Source organism: Canis lupus, chromosome 2 (assembly GCF_003254725.2).
Source record: "Canis lupus dingo isolate Sandy chromosome 2, ASM325472v2, whole genome shotgun sequence".
NCBI classification, from domain to species: Eukaryota; Metazoa; Chordata; class Mammalia; order Carnivora; family Canidae; genus Canis; species Canis lupus.
In genome coordinates, this window is record NC_064244.1 from 45609116 (window position 1) to 45629923 (window position 20808).

The 20808-nt window shown below is 36.1% G+C and overlaps 1 protein-coding gene across 21 annotated transcripts in view; it reads right to left on the reverse strand.

Moving 5' to 3' along the window:
• The window catches only part of PDE4D (phosphodiesterase 4D), a 1438885-nt gene that overhangs the window by 1144668 nt on the left and 273409 nt on the right, over positions 1-20808 (reverse strand). Inside the window, exon 1 of one of the 21 annotated variants that reach the window (XM_035713049.2) lies at positions 11799-11819. The exons of the other annotated variants lie outside the window; for them this stretch is intronic. The gene's annotated coding sequence lies outside the window, so the exon portion shown is untranslated. Of the gene's footprint in view, positions 1-11798; positions 11820-20808 lie in introns of those variants that run through there. 21 annotated transcript variants of the gene reach the window in all.

Here is a 20808-nt window from a genome sequence, read left to right on the forward strand (position 1 = left end):
TACCTGAAGCAATATATACTGCAACCTGTCTAAGAGACAAAGTAACCAAACAGTGTATTGGAAAACACATACCTCAAAGGGTCATGGTAAATTATTCAAATGAGACCAGAATAAATCCTATGAAGCCATTCTCTGCTATGAGTCCCAGCGGTGACCTCTCAGATGATGATCCCAAATCCTTCTGTCTTGGGCCCTCTATAATACTGTCAGCTCTGACCTTGGCACTGTGATGGCCAGCATAAAAACAAGGTCACAGTTCAGCTACAGACATAGGATATTAATAATTGAAGCAGTTGCATAATAGTTTAAGCGATTCTGTGCCAAAAATGACCAATGCAGACAGCAAAGGTTGGAGACATCCTGCTGTGAGGTGACATAGCATGGGGGGAGAAAACTCCCTTAGTCAATTAACTGTTTAATAAATTCCCTCTAATCATTCTCCTGTGAGCCCTGTTCAAAGCTGGTTTCTCACAAATAGGATCTATAATCAACTGTTTCTAACTATGTTATCTGTAAAAAGAACCACTTTGACAATTTAGGGCTTTATGCACTGAATGGCTCAGTAGGATATGTAAATTTGAAATGCTTTAGAAATTAAAGTCGTTTTAAGCAATTATGATATAAAGTTTAGTAACATTAAGACACAATGAAATATGGTAGGAAATACTTAAAAATAGCAGCAGATATTAAGCAATATTCTGGTTATCATTATGGTTCTGTTCTCTGAAGACAATAATTTAGTTGCTGACAGGGGCTCAAGCAGGTTATAGGAAATGTTGTGAGTCAACAAATAATCCTACTCTCTTGCAACTTTAAATCCTTTAAATCTGCAGTCAATTCTCCTTGGATTACTGAGAGGATCAGCAGTAATGTTTCTAGCATTGATGTTTTGCCTTAGTTGAACATGATGGGCCAAAATGCTGCAGTTCTATTCTTTAGTCTCAAGTGGGTAAATTCAAACTTGTGAAGCCACATCAAAGGTGCATTCTTGAAACACCAGTGGAGACAGGATGGTGTCTCAGAGCCTGTGCTCTGAACCACCGTATGGCACTGCATCCTTCTATAGACACATTTCCAACAAGAAAGACTACAGAGGTTTCTCAACCACTGTGTGCTGAATTGGGTAAAGCACGTTATTTCACAAAGGTTCAGGAAGCATAATTATTACTAAGCATTTTCATAGCCCAGCAAGGAACTAACTGTTCACAACACATTAAAGAAGCCTTAGACTCACCTGCAGAATTGAAAAGGAAAACTGGAACCTGCTCTATGGAGCTAATGTATATTCAGATTTCTCTCCAAGAAATAAAAATGCCAATGCAGAGAGCAAGCCAGAACAAATAAAAGTATTAAAAATGTCTTCAGACACTGGGAAGAAGAAACATGAAAATGTAATGAAAACTTGGAAATCAAAATATGAACACAAGCAAATGCAAAAGCAGCCATACCACCAATGAAGATGTTACTGAAAATTGAAGGAGGAGGATATTAAACAATTCTATTTATCCTTCAATACTTGGAGGAAAGGATCTCTGAAACTCAAAAGATCAGAACACATATACGTGTGTCAAAGCAAAATCTCATGGTTAGAAGGTTAGCAAGAAACAAATGAACACATACATATTAGATGTAGCTATATGGTCTTAAAGGAGAATAGCAGAAGGTCGCCATGGCCAGCCACGTGAACACATACATACAGGTGCACACGCACACACTTGTGCATACACACACATGCACACACACATTCCAAGAGCAAGTCATATACCTGGGATCCCCTTGCGTCCTTTATTGCAGCATATGTTCATTAAATCTACTGTGTAGTATTGTGCGAGGCACTTGAAGATCTATAATACCCTCCTAATGTTAAAACTTTAATGGTTACTATTTTTCTTAAAGCTGTCAGGTTCCAAGGGCCACTGAAGAGAGTTTTTTTTTTAAACATATTTTTTTTAATTTTTATTTATTTATGATAGTCACAGAGAGAGAGAGAGAGAGAGAGGCAGAGACACAGGCAGAGGGAGAAGCAGGCTCCATGCACCGGGAGCCCAACGTGGGATTCGATCCCGGGTCTCCAGGATCGCGCCCTGGACCAAAGGCAGGCGCCAAACCGCTGCACCACCCAGGGATCCCTGAAGAGAGTTTTAATTTTTAAACCAGCATTTCCCAAATTTAGGATTTTATGAAACAATAAAATTTTTTATTAAAAAACACTCGCAGATCAATACAGGAGTGCCAACATTTTATTTTGCAAATAAAAAGCGATAAAAATAACTGCCATCAACTATTATTTCCTTTTGTTAAACAAAGGGAAATTTTAACAATATAAAAATAGGAGAGCAGCCAGAGTGGCTTGACAGTTTAGTGCCACCTTAGGTCCAGGGCATGATCCTGGAGTCCCAGGATTAAGTTCTATGTCAGGCTCCCTGCATGGAGCCTGCTTCTCCCTCTGCCTGTGTCTCTACTTCTGCCCGCGCCCCCATAAATAAAATATAAATAAATAAACAAATAAATAAATAAATAGGAAGGTTACATTCTCAGAAGAAAAAACAATTTCACAAAGAAGAAATATTGTGGTCTTTGAATAGTTTTTCTGGTCCACTTATTCTTCTTTCTGGTACTCCAATTATGCGTATGTTGCTGTACTTAGTGGTGTCTCATATTTCTTTTCTGTTAATTTCTGGTTCTGTTTATTTCTCTTTATTAAGGTTTCTCTCTGTTCTTTAGAGCGCATAGTCTCTAGCAATATATCTTTACTGATTCTTTCTGCTGCTACATCTAATTTGTTGAACCTCTCTAGTAAATTTTCCATTTAGGTTATTTTCATTTTCAACTCCAGAATTTCTAATTGCTTCTTTTTTTACAATTTCTATCACTTTGCTCTCTATTTGATGAAATTAATGTCATCATACCTTCCTTTCCTTTCTAAAGCATGATCTTCTTCAATTCTTTAAATATATTTATAATAGTTGTTTTGATATCTTTGTCTAAGTCTAACATCTTGATCCTCTCAAATGCCTCCTTTTTCCTATCTATGGGTCACACTTTTTGTTTCTTTGCATGAGTCATAATTTTTTGGTTGAAAACTGTACATTATAGACACATATTCCAGCAACTCTAGATACGGATTCCTATGCCCAGGGGCTTGGCATGGTTGTTTCCTTGTTTGAGCTGTCTAGTAATTTGGCTGGACCATTTCAGAGAAGTCTATTTCCCCTGCAGTTGGCAATCTCTCCCAGCACTCTTCAGAGGCATAGCCTTGGGCATACTCATGATCACCTTGAGAGGACAGTTTTAGTTTAGGGTAACTTGCTGTAATCTCTGTAACACTCTGTCAGTAAAATACTTGGTTATGGGCTTCAGCTAATTGCTTGGTGTTCGTTCTATTGTTTTCAACAATGCCTTGGGGGATAAATTGCTCCACAGTCTAATCTAATTAAACTTGGAACCCTACTAGCAGTAGTATTTGAGACTAGGTTTTAAGGCTTGTTGCAAGCCAGCCCAGAAGGACTCTGCTTAGCTTTATCTTTCTCTGGTTCTCTCTGTTAAGTCTAACTGGTTTACAAATGATCATTTTGTTGTCGTGGAGGTAGCAGCTCTTCTTTGGGGAGATCTATGTAGTTCTCTGTCTTAAAGTCTGCCTCTCCTCCTGGGAAAAATTTCCACAATACTGTTCTGGATCAGGAGGAAGGGTCAATGGCTCATTTCTCTCAGAAGAGCCCTGCTTTTTATAAGCAGGGTGCCTATCAGGAACACTAGCTTCTGGTCTTTTTAAATATTTTATTTATTTATTCATGAGAGACAAAGAGACAGGCAGAGACAGAGAGCGAGAAGCAGGTTCGTCACAGGGATCTCAATATGGGACTTGATCCCAGGATTCTGGGATCATGCCCTGACCCAAAGGCATATGCTCAACCACTGAGCCACCTAGGTGTCCCTAGCCTCTGTCTGGTCTTTTAAAATAAAAGATTTTTATTTTGGAATAATTAAATTTAAAGCACAGTTGCAATGACAGTACAGAGGATTATCATATACTCTTCACCCAGCTTCCACTAATAATAATGTTTTATAAACCAGGGTATGTTGCCAAATTTAAGAGATTCACATCAAGATGATGCTATTAACTGAACTACAGATTTTCCTAGGATTTCATCAATTTTTCCACTGCTGTCCTTTTTCTATTTCAGGATATTGCATTGCATTTAGTCTGGGATCTTCTTAAAATGAAAATTCTGCATTTTATATAATGATACCTTCTATACTATTATTAGATATAAGTGTACAGAAACTCCCCCAAATTCTTTGAAATAAAGAGCTTTTTGTTCCCCATGAACCTCTAGGTAATTATGTATCCTCTCCTTAGGGATATAAACAGCTTCTCTTCTTTAGACTATAAGCTAGAATGACAGCCTGGATGGCTCTCCTCATCTCTTATTCTAAATTTAATTACAAGTAGTCATCACATACTCCTTGAGCATCAGCATTATAAAGGGCTGGGGAGGTCATCTACAAGAGCACTCTTGGTTCTCATAAAGCAAAACTGAAGCCCAGAGAAGGACTTTCATCAGAATCCTACAGTTATTATTAGTCTTCAATCCAGTGTAAATCTCTTAGTACCATATCATCTCCAACCCTCCCAATATTTTCAGATTTGGAGGATGCAAATGCTCCCTTTATGTGTGGTTGTTATCAACTATTTCAATACAATAGATAAATAAAAAAACAACATATTACTGTGCCCTAGTCTTATTAAAACTTAACATTTCATTATATTTCTCCTTTTCTAAGGAATAAAACAATACATCTCCACACAAATATGACCAATTTATTTTCTTTTTTTTTTCCAATTTATTTTCTATCAACGATTGAAAAGCAGCTCAATGGAAGATATATTGTCTTTTCAATATATGGTGTTAGGACAATCCTATAGATATCTGTAGGTGAAAAATAAAAATAAAAACCTGGATCCAAACCTTACCACTTACTAAAAGATTAATTCAAAATGTATTTTAGACCTAAATGTAAAGTATAAAACCATAAAACTTTTAGAAGACAACAGGAGAAAAATCTTCAGAACTTCAGTCTCACTGAAATACAGAGTGACACCAAAAGCGTTATCCATAAAGGAAAAAATACACATCAATAAATTACACGTCACCAAAACTAAAAACTTTTGTGGGGTACCTGGGTGGCTCAGTGGTTGAGCATCTCCCTTTGGCTCAGGTCCTGGGATTGAGTCCCACATCAGGCTCCCCATGGGAGCCTGCTTCTCCCTCTGCCTATGTCTCTGTCTCAATCTCTCATGAATAAATACAATCTTAAAAAAAAAAGACTAAAAACTTTTGTTCAGTGAATGGCCCTGTTAAGAGGATGAAAACACAAACTATAGACTGAGAGGAATATTTGTAAACTAAATAGTCTAAGACTTACAACTTCCAAAAGAAGAAAAGAAAAGCCCTCTCAAAACTCTGTAGTAGTAAAACAATCCAATTAGAGAATGTGAAAAGACACAGACACTTCACTGAAGAGGATACAGGGATGGCAAATAACCACGTGAAAAGATGTTCAACATCACTAACTGTGAGAGGCAGACCAATGCCTGCCCCTCCAAAGATGTCCACATCTAATCTCTGGAAACTATGAATATGCTACATTACATGGGAAAGGAGAATTAAGGTAGCAGATGGAATTAAATTTTAGCTAATCTCAAAATAGAGCAATTATCCTGAATTATCTGGATGGGCCCAATGTAATCTCAAGAGTCCTTAAAAGCGTAAACTCAAGGCAGAAGAGGTCTGAATGATGTGATATGAGGAACACTCACTCCACTGTTGCTGGATTTGACCACAGAGGATGGAGACCAGGAGCCAAGAAAGATGGAAGCTGGAAAAAGCAAGGAAGCAGATTCGCCTCTAACAGCTGCAGAAGGAACACGCTCTGCCAACACCTGTATCCAGCCCTGTGAGACCTGTGTCAGACTTGTGATCTATAGAACTAGAAAAAATTTATATTACCTTAAGTCACTAAGTTTGTGACCATGTGTTACAGCAGCAGCAGAAAACTAACGCACTATCATCTAGAGAAATGCAAAGTAAAAATATGATGAGGTACTCATTCATCAGAACCCCTAAAATTAAAAATTGTGACAATAGCAGATACTTTCAAAGATGCAGAAAAACTGTATCTTTCATACATTGTTGGGGGAATATAAAACAGTACAGCCATATACTCAAAACAACAAAATTTTATAGAAATGGAAAACAAATTAGGTTGCCAAATTAGGAGGTAGGGACCACAGGGGAAAGGGAGCAGATGGGACTAAAAAAACATAGTACTGAAGTTATTGCATAGCAATAGAGCTTCTGAATCTTGACTGAGGTGGTGGTTACAAAAATCCACACATGTGCTAAAATGACAAAAAAAACTATAACGGATGTGACCCATCTCAAACTCCTGGTTTTACCATTATACTATAGAATGTAATAAATAGTCATCAGGAGAAATTGAGTGAAGGGTAAGAAAGACATGTCTGTATTACCATTATTGTGTCTTCCAGTGAATCTGTATTATCAAATAAAGAGCTGAAAAAGAGTTCATGCAGATTTGAAGCTGTTGTGTATCCCTCCTTCCTTGATCACATGTCCCTTCCTCCCTCCCTCCACAGAAGTATCCGAAAAGTAGTGTTCAGAATTTTCATTCTCTTTTAATACCTATTAACACATTCTTTGAAAATAAAGAATAATGTCATGCATGTTCTAACATTTTATGTAAATGATGTATCATTAATCTTTGTGTATCTTGTTTCTGTTTTTGTTTTTGCTTGACTCTATGTTGTTGAGAACTATCCACGTTAATACATTTCATAGAGTTATACGTTTTATCGCTAGACCCTTTAGGTGCTGGACATTGGTCCATTATATAAATATACCACCTTTTATTTGTACTTTCTTCTATTGATGGACATTTAGAATTTTTTCCAGTACTATGCCATTATGAAACTATGCCAAAATAAACACCTAAGTGCATGTCTCCTGGTGGACACATATAAATATGTTTCCATGATATATGTCCGGAAGTGGAATATATAGAATATATCCATTTTTAACATTACTAAAATATGTCAAACTCATTTCCCAGCTTGTTGTTTCAATTTATCCTTCTACATCATAGAAGATACTTGGTATTTTCAGACTTTAGTTTTTACCAAACTGATGAGTATGAAATGGGATTGTCTTTACTGTACAGAATTTTTGTCTTAATACAGTCAATCACTATTTTTCTTTATAATTTGTGTTTCAATGTCTTATTTAAGAAATCCCTAGGATGCCTGAGTGGCTCAGTGGTTAAGCATCTGCCTTCAGCTCAGGGTGTGCTCCCAAGGTTCTGGGATCAAGTCCCACATCAGGCTCCCCACAGGCAGCCTCTCTCTCTCTCTCTCTCTCTCTCTCTCTCTCTCATGAATAAATAAAATCTAGAAAGAAAAGAAAAGAAGAAAGAAAAGAAAAGAAAAGAAAAGAGAAAAGAAAAATAAATCATTCCCTGCACAGTGGCCAGAAAGATATTCTCATACGTTTAATTCTAAAAATAATAAATTCTTTATTTTCCCTTCACTTCTATTTTTTAAAGATTTTATTTATTTATCTGAGAGAGAGAGAGAGAGAAAGAGAGAGAGAAAGAGAGACAGAGAGAGAACAGTAGGAGGGAGAGGCAAAGGGAGAGGGAGAAGCAGACTCCCTCCTGAGGAGGGAGCCTGATGTGGCCCTGGATCCCAGGGAGCATGACCTGACCAGAAGGCAGACACTTAACCAACTGAGACACCCAGGTGCCCCTTTCCCATTCACTTTTAAAGTTACATTCCATCTGAGATTTAATTTGTATTTGGTGTGAGGAAGGGATCTTACTATATTTATTCCCCCTATATGAATAATTTATTCTCCATTTACTGGATCCTTCCTATGCTAATTTTTAATACATCCTCAGTCATACATGGGCTAATTTCTGAACTTGGCATATTTATTGCTGCTCCAATATCCCAATGTCTTATTTACTATACTTTTAAGGCAATTCTTGCTATGTGGTATGGCTAACCTCCCTAACTTCTTTAACATTGTGTTGGTTATTACTGACCTTCAGGGCTTCACATATACTTTAGAATCAGCTTGTCAAATTTCCCAAAACAAACAAAACTACCTCTGTGTGAGTTTTTATTAGAATTTATAAACTAATACAGGTCGAATTAAATCTTTATTATATTAAATGATTTTATTGTAGGCATGTAATATGTCTCAATTTACTTAGATCTTCTTTGAATCTTAAATAAAAACTTTGTAATTTTATCTGTAAGTGAACTGCACATCTTTTGTTGGGTTTATTCCTATGTGGTTCTACTTCTTGTTGATAGTTTTCATGGTATCAGCTTCTAAACTGAATTTTCTGTTTATTGACTGTATATACAAATTTTATTTTATGTCCATCAATCTTTCTGAACTTTTGTATTATATCCAACAGTTTTCTTTTATAAATACTCTTTCCTATTTTGACAATCATATCTACAGTTAATGACAATTTCACTTAGTTCTTCTTCCCCTCTACTATTAATTTCTTTACTTACTATGCTGGCTAGGACAAGTTAAATAAAACCAAGGTAAAGGCCATTTTCCTCCTGTTTTATATATAAATGAGTAATTTCTAATGATCTCACTACTAGCTATAAATTTCCAGGACTTTTAAAAACCTAGTTTTTCTCTTCCTCAAGCCCACAGTAAGTTACTGCATTTATTAGTCTTTGGAAGACCAGCTTTTGATTTTGTCTTATATTTTATTAATATATACTTATTCTTTCCTTTATTATACTTTATTTGCTTTTTAAATCTTGATTTAGATGCTGACATTAATTTTTAACCTTGTTTTGTTCTCTAATACAGGTATTTACAGATGATAACTTTTGTTCTAGGCCTAACTAGTTTTTTTTTTTTTTTGCTTCCCATAAGTTTTATTATATATTATTTTAAATAATATTACCATTTAGTTTTAAATATTTTTGAATTTCCATTATGTTTTCTGATTTGACTCACGATTTGTCTAGAATTATGTTTATTAATTGAAAATCCATTTGGGATCTTTCTGGGTTTTTGCTTAAATTCTTAATTTCAGATACTGTCTCTTCTCATTTGTCCCTATTCTCACCTACTAGAATGCCCATTAAATACCCACTAAATTTTCTCATTCTCTTTAATGTGTCTCTTAACTTTGCTTTCATATTTTGTTCCTTTCTCTTCACCAAATTCTGATTTCTTCAAATTACATGACAGTCAACTAGTTCTCTCTTCAGCTGTGTCTAATTTGGTTTTAACCCATTTGATAAATATTTTCTTTTAATCACTATATTTTTCACTTTTAGAATTTCTACTTGAGTCTTTTTGCAAACCAAATTTTTCTTATATTTATAATTTGGTTTTTATGTCTTAATTATTTTTAATATTCTTATTTTATATTCTAATGTGACAATGCCATCATGTGAAAGTATGAAATTCTAATCCATAATTCTTTGTTATGTTTTATAACTCTTATTCATGGTCAATTTTTTTCTTATAAATTATAAGTCAATCTTTAGAAGGAATTTATCTGCAGGAAACCTGTAAAGCTTGATTTAATGACAATCTCCTTCCCAAGAAGTTTGCAACTGATTCTACCAGATGTCTCAGAATTGTTAATGACCTGGGATAATTCCTTTTGGGTTTATTTCTCAAGTTGTGATTCTTTTCCGTACTACACAAATAATACAGATTTAAATCCCAACCCAAATGAAGTGTAAATCCACAGCGACATGGCTTTGAACAAAATGTTATTTTCTAAGGCAAAGCTTTCTTATCTCTCCTGTGCTGATGGTGGATTTTTTTTCTAGAGCTTTCTATTCAAAGATCATAACTTTGTGCTAAAGATCTCTGTTCTAACCCACAGAGTCTTGATTTCCATTTCCTATCTCCAAATGGTGTTAAAATTCAGACCCTCAATTTAGTGAGACTATAATGACATACTCCCAAGGGCAGCCATGGTATCAGTTCACATGTTTATCCCTCAGGTTTTTAATTCCATCTTTATTTCTGACCCATGGTGATGCCCTTATTTTTCTTTCAAGATCAAATATGTATGAAAGAGATTATTTATTTTACCTAGTATTTCTAAGTGTTTGTACAAGGCATGATATTAAGATTATCAGCCATGTTTCTAGAAAGTAAAAAATAAGTTCCTTTCTCTAGTGAAAATCAACTTAGAACACAACTGGGAAGATAAATCCTTCTTAGTTCCCTTATCAGAAAACTCTATGGAAAAAATATAATTAAAGTCCATAGATAGCTCAAAGGCCAATTACATAGAAACTTTACACTGTACTTCACATAGATCCAACTAACTTCATTTTCTGGACTCTCACAGGCTCCTCTAATCACATTTTGCTAGAATCTTTAAGCACAAATCACTTTCCATATAAGTTTTCTCTGCTTACTATCAACAAATTTCATTGGCTTTTCTTCCTTTTTTCTATTTATTCAAGATAGCTTTTCTAAGTGCATGTTATAGTCTAGACCCTGAGGATGTTACCCAAAACAAAACTAAACCTTGGACCTACAGAGTTTAAATCTTAGTAGTGCAGAGAAAATAAACAAAGTAATAAACATATCTTAGGCTGGAATAAAAATTAATCAATAAATGTAATTTAGGTTGAACCATATGAAATGACCAATGTTCCACTGTTCTTGACCTACAAAAAAGGCAATTTCACATAATTCCATCTAACAGAACATGACAGGGAGTGATATATGCTACAAAGAAGGCAGGGTAAGTGGATAAAGAGTGACAGGGGTGGGGGTGGTCTGAGCGTGCTATTTTAGGTAGCATGGCCACAAAAGCATTTCTTAGAAAGTGCTATTTGGACAGAGATGGGAATGAAGCACAGAAGTAATGAGGATATCTAGAGGAGGAATGCTCCAGTAACAGGGATATGTATGTGGAAAGGTTCTGAGGAAGGAGTGGGTATGGCATATTAAAAGGATAGCAAGAAAAGCAGAGGGTCTTACATGAAATGAGTAAGTGTGGTACAAGATGAGGGCAGACAGGGCAAGGGGCAGGCCTGGGAATGCCATGGCAGCCACAGTAAAAACTTTCTGTCTCACTCTTTATCAGATAGGAAGCCCTTGGAAAGTTTGGACAGAGGAGTGGCAAAACCTGACTTGCATTTTCAGTGGGTGGAGGTCAGTCTCCAGGGGACAGGATGGACATACAGAGCTTATTTAGGAATCTACTACATTAGCCCAACTGGGAGACCATAGTATCTTAGACTCTGATGGTAGCAAAGGAAATTTGAGGAAACGCTGGATACTCACAGTTTTTTCATGATTTTTTTTTTTTTAAGATTTTATTAATTTATTCATGAGAGATCCACAGAGAGAGGCAGAGACACAGACAGGGGAGAAGCAGGCTCCTCACATGGAACCTGATGTGAAACTCAATCCCCAGACCCGGGATCACACCCTGAGCCGACTGCAGACGCTCAGCCATCCAGGAAGTCCCTTTTTCATAATTCTTCTAATCTTTCTTTTTTATAGCACATTTGTCCCATTGATGTCTCATTCCTAATCTTATGTCAAAATCATTATGCCTGCCTGTTATCTGACTCCAATCAAAAACTCCAGATCATTTTAAATTACACACCTCCAAAATCAACATTTGTATGTACCAAAAGCTGATCACAAGCTGCATTGCCACTTTTGTCTCTAATCACTCTCAAAACAATGGCACCATACCTGATCAAGGAGGAGCTGGCATTCACTATGCAAGGAGCATCCCCAGAGAATGAGCATGTGGCTCCAAAGGCCACCAGTGAGATTCTGCCTCTCCCGGAACTCTCTAACTGATGGGTGGGCTGGGCCTGAGCCACAGCAGGCAAGGACCATTCATGTCTGACTATGACGCAAGAAGGCTCCTCTGAGCAAGGAAACTCCTAACCCTATCCCTGCAGCCAGACCCCTTCCTTAGAAGTTTCTATGCTTTGCAACTTTCCAAAGAGGAAGTTGTCTAAGAGGGTTACAAACCTTTAGGGAGAAGCTGACCGCAGCTTAATGGTATGTGAATACAACTTCTGCAACTTTTGGTCACATTTCCCCTTCATACCCACAAAGGGCTAAATGTGTTCTATTAAACATTTAGGACAAATTACAAAGTAGCTGAGCAAAGCCTCAACACCAGGTCACCCTGACACAAGAGAAATCATTTTTTTTTTGTTTTTGTTTTTCAATGCAATGTATCAATCAAAAGTAAAGCTTAAATGTTTATAAAATATAGTTAGTCCAAGAGGACAAGTAGTATCAAAATCATTTTTCAACATATCTTACATTAAAAAAATCCTAAAATATGGCTTGGTATGCAAATATGCAAAGGTAAGGATATGACATTAAAAATGTTGCTAAAATTACTGCCCAGTTGTAAGGGTATAAGCTATACCCATACACTTAAGATTTAACAGCACAGATCCCATACAGGGTGACAAGTAATAGTATTAAAATGAATATTCAAAACTTATTTTCTGAAAAGGCCCTTTGCAAAGATACAAGTAGGCATACCTTTTTCTGAAAAAAAAAAACAAAAAAACAAAAAACGAAAACGAAACAACAACAACAAAAACTCACCTTCATTTGCACGACAAAATAGAACAAGAAAGCAGAAATCAAAATGCATTCATCACCCTGGTTCTTCTCCTACTTATAAGTAAAGCAGAAACTACATATTTTAGTAATTGAGAAAATTGAACTCTATCTGAAATGATGATATTTAAGACTACCAAGACAGAAAATTACAGCCCGTATTCAATCTGCTACCAAAAGCTTTTATGGTACTAGATAATGTAAAAGAAATTTAAAATAACTATCAAAAAGTCCAGTGATATGACCTTTCCTTGAATTTCAATGCTGGAAATCCTCTTCTGATAAATTTCAAGGTTTTCACTATCCAAAAACCTACATTTTCTGTAGATACTAACTTTACCAGGAGACACACTGATTCTGTGGAAAACTGGACTCAATATTCAGAGTTCTTCAGAGCATGTCTATGTTTTAACTTGTAAATTATTCATTTTTCATAATTCTGTGTAAATGACATAACAGCCACAATGTTGAAGAAAAAAACTTTTTTTTAAGTTTGAAAGTTCATTGTAGATAAAAGCATACCCTCTGATGTACCTGTGGCAGGTCCCCATCCCTGATCAGAGAGGATAAGCATCTCTAGAAGCAGGGGAGGAAGTGTCACCAAGCAGGCAATTGTCTGGGTCTGGCCTGGCTCAAAAAGCAAAGATTTGTGCCGAAGTGACCTGTGTCCCCAGGGCCTTCTCAATCTAGCAACTTTCACTATTTTCAAATATTTGATAGATTAGATAGGTATCAAAGCTAAAAACGTATGTATAGAGAATACAACATTAACATACATTTTAAACAACAACAAAAATCTACTTTACTCAGTTATAAATCAAACATCTTCTTAAAAATACCACTCCAACTGACAATCAATGCTGACAATTCCACAGCTCACTATTTTTTTTTTTTTTTGTCAAATATCAGCTACAGACTCACAACAGCTCATTTAGTTAGACTCTTCCTAATGAGTTTCAAAATAGCTGAAGTTCCACTAAAAGAGGAGAGCCTTTGAAATGCTTGGTAAAGAAGATATGTAGACTTTGGGAATAATGGGAAAACCTCTGAATATATAGTGATGGTAATGGCAGGGGCTAGACCGGAAGTGAGACATTTAGAAATGAAGAATGCTACATTATTCCATCGATTTTATACCCATGGAAGAAGTGGATAATTGGAGCAGTATCTCAAAGCATAGGAACCGACTGGAAGAAAGGGGGCATATCCAATCCCTCTGGCTTGTCGCTTCTCCTCCTTGTGGATCCTCTCTGTCAGCAAATTTTAAATAGTATTTATACCACACCCAGACTCTATTTCACATCCCATGTCACATTTCCAGGGCAAAGATATGGGAATGACAATGGGACTGACTCATACCACTTGGAACATGACTAGAGCACTGAGCACACTAAATCACACATTGGTCGATTAAGTCAATGCTTTGAAAGACCAATAATCACTGGACTGTGAAGAAACAACTCACCAGCAAATGGGTCACTATGAGGTATAGACAGCAACTAAAAGACCAAAGGATATTAGTTTCCAATGCCAATTTATCGAAACTATTAAGATGGCACAAAGTTAACCAGAGACTGTCCGCTATTCTGCCAATAATAGTTGCTCTGCAGGTTTCAACCATTTAATTTTTAATCTGAGCTCCTATACCACAGACTCTTTGCACTTTACCCCAGAGATTGAGTAAATGCACTCTATTTTTAGACATTTTCACTCTTGACACAGAATTCCACAAATATGAAAGAATAAGTCATCCCCTAGGCACTCCAGGGGTTGTTACTGTCTCTGCACTCTTACTTTGTGGTCTCTTTGCAAGCATTTAAAAGAACAATAGGGTGAAAAATGTTTTCCTGCATAGGCCATAAAGTGAGAATGTGTTAAAAGGATTTAGTCTGCTTTGCAACATTAGATTAGCCCTTTTTGGTAAATCAGAGGTGCTTCAGAGTTGAGAGGCCATCTCAATTTTACAATAGAGAGCTATTTTATGAAGAAAAAAAAAGGCAAATCTCAGGTAGTCGTTTTATTGAGAACACTATTATTACTATTCTAGCAAAAGGATTGTGAAGAGAAAAGGCACAAGTATTAATATTATTAACTTATCTTTACAGATGTTCAGATAATACCTCCCACCTGACATATCTGGAATTAGTACTGAAGAGTATAAAATCAAAAGGAGCTACATGTATTGATGGTTTCCAAAATAATAATTCAGATGGCCTTGTCAATGTTTCAGAAACTATATGGTCCACATTAGCCTGTAATAATGAACAGAATAAAAAGGAACCTGACTTAATGATAAACTATTTACAGAACTATTCATGTAATAAAGGGCTAATTTAACAAAGCCATCAATGTAATATACCTTAAGAATCTTCCACACTTCTGAAAAGAATCATCAATCAACCTTGATTTTCTTGGAAGAGTATCTTTTTTATATACCTTTCTAAAATTATTTTTTAGGTAGGCACGATAAGCAAAATATAATATGCCACTGCCAAAGTCAAGACTCATGTTTCTCAGAGGAGGCACACTGCTATGTGAGAAACCAGATAGGATCCTTTGTTCTTGGCCTAAGATTCCTTGACAACTCAAGTCAGGGTTCATTCAGAATGTCAACATTACTCTAAGAAGGGAGGAAAAAAGATTTCTTTCCATGATGCCTTCATTATGCTACAAAGATGCCCTTGTCATGCCCATTCATACACATGTCTGTATCCCAAGTTCCACAGAGAACACAACTAGAAATACATTGTTCTCTGGATATTCAGTGAAGATGCCATCTCATTTAGCCCTGCCTGGAGGGCAGGTGAAACATTATTCAGTCCAATTTACAGATGAATGAAGTAGTTCCCAGAAAACCTCTGCTGCCAGCACTCACCTATCCTTCCAACTAAACCAAAAATAATTGTAATTAGTGACAGCACATAGGTTTTCTATCATGTCCTTCCATATAATCTTGTAGCCATAACTTGACTGGGGCTTCAAAACCATAGCGTAATCCATGCACAATCTCATGTGTAAAATTACATAGAATGCTTAAAAGTGAAGAAGCAGGAGATAGTTGTTAATAACATAAACTATGTCATCATGATGTTTACACATCATCTGATTCAGCCAGTAACAAGATGTGCAGTCTCAAAAAAGTCATTTAATCTTTTTGCCTCAGGCTCTTAATCTGTGAAATGGGAACATTATATTGGTGGGTCATTGAGAAGATGAAGTAAAGAACAAGAAAGACAAGAGCACATGAGAAAACATATCTGAAGCTCTTAATGCAATACCTGGCATATGGTAAATGCTCAATAGTAAAGCTATTAATCACAGGAAAGTGATCATTAGCAGGCACTGTCTCTCTCATTAAAAAACTACTGAAAAATAGCAGCACAGTTCCAACACTTCCTCAAAGAAGAGGACTGCTACCTCAGCTTAGGCTTTGTTCCTGAATTGTCTCATAATTGCCTTCTCCTTTCTCCAAGTTTAGTAATCATCCCTGCACATCAGATCATGTCAATCGAGTCAGCTGACATTAAAAAGAACAAGGGTATTTCAACCTTACAAGCAGTAACCCATAAGAGCAACTCAGAAATCACAAGGAATCCCTCCTTTATATGTGATAATTGTTCATGACTAATTTTCTATTTCCTGAAAAATCTCCCATTATCTCAAGATATTGGTCTTTAGAGTCAACAAGTAGTGGGTTCAAATCCTAACTGATGCTTACTAGCTGTATGATCTGAGCAATTCATTTCTTTTCTGTGAGCCTCCATTTCCTCATTTATAAATATTCATAATTATACCATTGGAAGGCACAAGGATTAAGAATTAAGTTCATATGAGCAGCCAGGGTGGCTCAGTGCTTTAGTGCTGCCTTCAGCCCAGGGCAGGATCCTGGAGACCCAGGATCAAGTTCCACGTCAGGCTCCCTGCATGGAACCTGCTTCTCCTTCTGCCTGTGTCTCTGCCTCTGTGTGTGTGTGTGTGTGTGTGTGTGTGTGTGTGTGTGTCTCATGAATAAATAAATAAAATCTTTTTTTAAAAATTAAGTTCATAATTAATTGCTCTTGATCAACATTATCATCAAGTTTTCAAGAGTAAGCTTACTTTTGGCTATGACCTATTCCTGAGTCAAGACAACACAAATACAATGTATTTTCCAACTTGACCTCAGCAGAGTACCCTATACAACATATTTTCCAACCTGGCCTCAGCAAGTGATTCCAGAAACACTGCTTTTGTAGATCATTTTACATCTGTCCAAACTGATGCTATCATTTTGAATTATAATCCTGATATTTAACAAGCTCATATGTCTAGACACATTCACTGTTAAAGAGAGAGCTCACAATTTTAGTATTGGATTTGGAATCTTAGAATTTAATTTTAGTGGATAAAAATCAGAGCAATGTCTTCCTCGCATCCCTACCAAGTCTAAGTTACATGAAATCCCCAGAAAGTTAAAGCCACTAGATTCAACTGTCACTCTACTTGGCCAAAGAATTATCTCTATTCAAAACTATTGCCAGAAATGACTGTATATGTAGAGTTCCAAAATCACATGATCATCACACCCCAAGAGTATTATTTTCAACACCATGATCACCTGTCCCATTACTTCCATAAGTTAAGATATTTTTAACATCATCTCATCAGAGATGTGCAAAATCTTTAAAAGCAAAGTTTTAATTCCACTACTGGATATCTACCCAAAGAATACAAGACACTAATTTGAAAAGATATTTGCACCCCTATGTTTACTGGAGCATTATTTACAATAGCCAAATTATGGAAGCAGCCCAAGTGTCCATCAATGGATAAATGGATACAGAAGAGGTGGTAAATCTACACAATGGAATATTACTCAGCCATTAAAAAGAATGAAGTCTTGCTATTTGCAACAACATGGATGGATCTAGAGAGCACAACACTATACAAAATAAACCAGTAAGAGAAAGACAAATACTATATGATTTCACATGTGTGGAATTTAAGAAAAAAAACAAATGAAGAAAAAAGAGACAAACCAAAATAACAACAATAAACAAACAAAACACACTCTTAACTGTAGAGAACAAACTGATGGTTACCAGAGGGAAGGTGGGGTGGGGGGCGGTATGGGTGAAATAAGTGAAGGGGATTCAGGGAATACTTATGATGAGCACTAAGTAACATATAGAATTGGTGAATCATTATATTGTACACCTGAAACTAATGTAACACTGTTTATTAAGTGTACTGGAACTTTAAAAAAGGATATTTTTAATGTGCATTCAAACACACACAAAAGAAAAGTTTTTAAAAGCCATATTGTGGAAGATTAAGGTACAGATAAAAAATCAGAATCCATTTTATTTCATAAATGCTCACATAATGACTTTATTTAAACTATAAAATCAATCATCCTAAATACATGTGTCCCCCAACCACCTGGAAATGTACTCCCAATCTGAATCTCTTGAATGTTTTAGAATAAATAACAGACAAACTACATTTATTTAGACACATACTACATGAAAAACTTTCTAGTCAACACATTAGAGAGGATAAAGAAAATAGAATTGGCTCTCTCCTCAAAGAAATAATACATACACATAACTAAGAGGATTTATAAAGCAACATATTTTGAAAATGTGAGCTGACATAGTGTGGATGAGAGAGAATATGAGAGACAACTAAGGCAGCAGATTTCTTAAGAAGTAAAGCCCATACTGACAAGACAGAAATTGGCCTTCCTCTTGGAGGAAAAAAGCAACATATTGGGGTGGAAACAAAAAAAAGTTGATTTTTAAATTGCTTAACAACAGTACAGAGCCTAAAATTCAGATAGAAAAGATGGTCAAGGAAAATTGGAATTTAATCCGACATGCAACACAAAGGCATTGTAGAATTTCAAGGGGAAAAAAATGATAAACGTATAATTCAGGAAAGATTCTTCTATCTTCAAATCATTTCCACCTAAGCTTGCCTGTTTCACATAAAACCTCTGCTGTTAAGGTGAAAGAGCTTTTATTTTCTTTGCTACATGACAATTTCGTAATATTCAAACTATTTCTGAGGGTTTGGTGCTAGACAAAAAAAAAAAAATGGTATTAAAACAATACAACCTGCATTCTTGGATGTATTTTTTAAAGTTTCTCTTGTTTCGAAAGGAGTCCTTAGCATGCTCTGTGTCTGAAGGCATTTAGCACTTAGCTCCCTCATAAAATGACAAGGGACAGAAATAGACTGCAGCCATCTTACATTACTTCTGTCAGGTCCAGTGGTTTGGGGAGTGAAGCCATGCTAGAGAAAGCTTTCCTGCCAGCAAATGCTGACAAAACTCAGCAGCTCCCCAGACAAAACGGACATTTCTCTGTCAGTATGGGCCCTCACCTCCGTGGAGCGTCTTGAGCAATCCCAGCTGCAGAGGAATGTGGGTTGCCAAATACAGACACAATCTGTCCCCTCTCCTAAAATGAGGTTGATTCTCATTATTCTTAAGGAGTCACACACAAGCTGTTGGCAATTTGCTCTAGTGAAGAGCAAACCATATCGAGGAGTTGCAACACTTCAGAACTCAGAGAGCCACATAAACCCAACTGTGCCCACAGCCCCCATTCACGGGCAACGTCTGAACTTCTCTAATAAGAGCTGAGACAGAGGGAAGAATGAAGCCTGTCACACACACACCTCACTAGCCAGGCCTGGCTTTTGCAATGCTCAACTAACGGAAAAAGGAGGGCTCTTCAGTAACTCACTCCGGCCTGGTGCTGCATTACAAAACAGTCCACACAACAGCCTGCTCTGGCTGCCCCCAGTGATGGCGGCACCACCCTGCTCCATGCACCCCCACTAGGGCAGCAGCTAGAGCAATGCTGTGTGTATTCACACCTGCAGGAAATAGCACACTCAGGAATGAAGCATTCATACAATCAGAAAAATAAATTGAAAAGACATGAATGGATGATTCATAAAAAAAAAAAAGAACAAAAATGGGGACATCTGGGTGGCTCAGTGGAGTCAAACTTGAACTCCTGATTTCTGCTCAGATCAAGATCTCCCCATGAGATAGAGCCCCACTTCACTCCACTGTGGGTGAGGAACCTACTTAAGACACCCCCTTAAGATCTCCCTGCCCTGCCTTCCCCCATCCCCACATTCTCAGGTCTCAGGTGCACACTCTTTCTAAAAAAAGAAAGGAAAGAAAGAAAATAAAGAGAGAAAGAAAGAAAAAAAAAGAAAAGATTTCTAAAAACTATATGAGAAGAAGTTTGACCTCATTAATAAGACCACAAAATGAAACAAAATAAGGAACCACCTACCCATTAATTAATATTTTTAAAAATCAAAAAAGTATATATTCATTGCTGGTGAATTTGCAATGAGTTTGGAATGTTCGTACACTGGTAGACAGAGGAAATAATGGCACAAACTTGTGAAAAGCAGTTCCCCAATACTTACATTTATGTTTTGAAAATATTGAAAAGGAAAAACAGGAAAATATTCATGTCCAAAACATTTGCTAGCCCTTTCATACAGCAAAATAATTAAATAAAAATAAAATGAGGAAAAGCCAAATAAAAAATATGATCATAAAATAATAAATGCCTGAGAAAATCACATAGGAAAAATGTGAAAATTCTATTTGTGAAAACTATGTCACCTGGGACTTCTATGGTCTTCAAACTTTTATTGTGAAATATTTCTTACATATAAAATGGTACATACAATGATTATCAACACTATATATAATTTCAAGTGAAAAAAAATCAAGACACAAAATTATATGTACAATGTGACCACAACTATATATTCTCTCTGTATAAAATATGTCTAGAAGGAAATAATCTGAAGTCTTAATAGTAGTTAATCTCCAGTAGTGAAATAATAGGTCATTTTTTTCTTTTTTTCTCCTACTTTCATAATTTGAATTTCTATAAAGTGTAAATTCATCAAATTTACTATCTAATTTCAGATGTTAAATTGGAAAAATGTCAAAACCACCATATTCACCTATTGATTTTTTCAACAAATATTTATTGAGTTCTTCCTATGATCACAAAACACTATGTATCAAAGGAGAGATAAATGCAAATGAGACATATTTTATACTCTCCAGAAGCTTGTAAGAAATACAGCC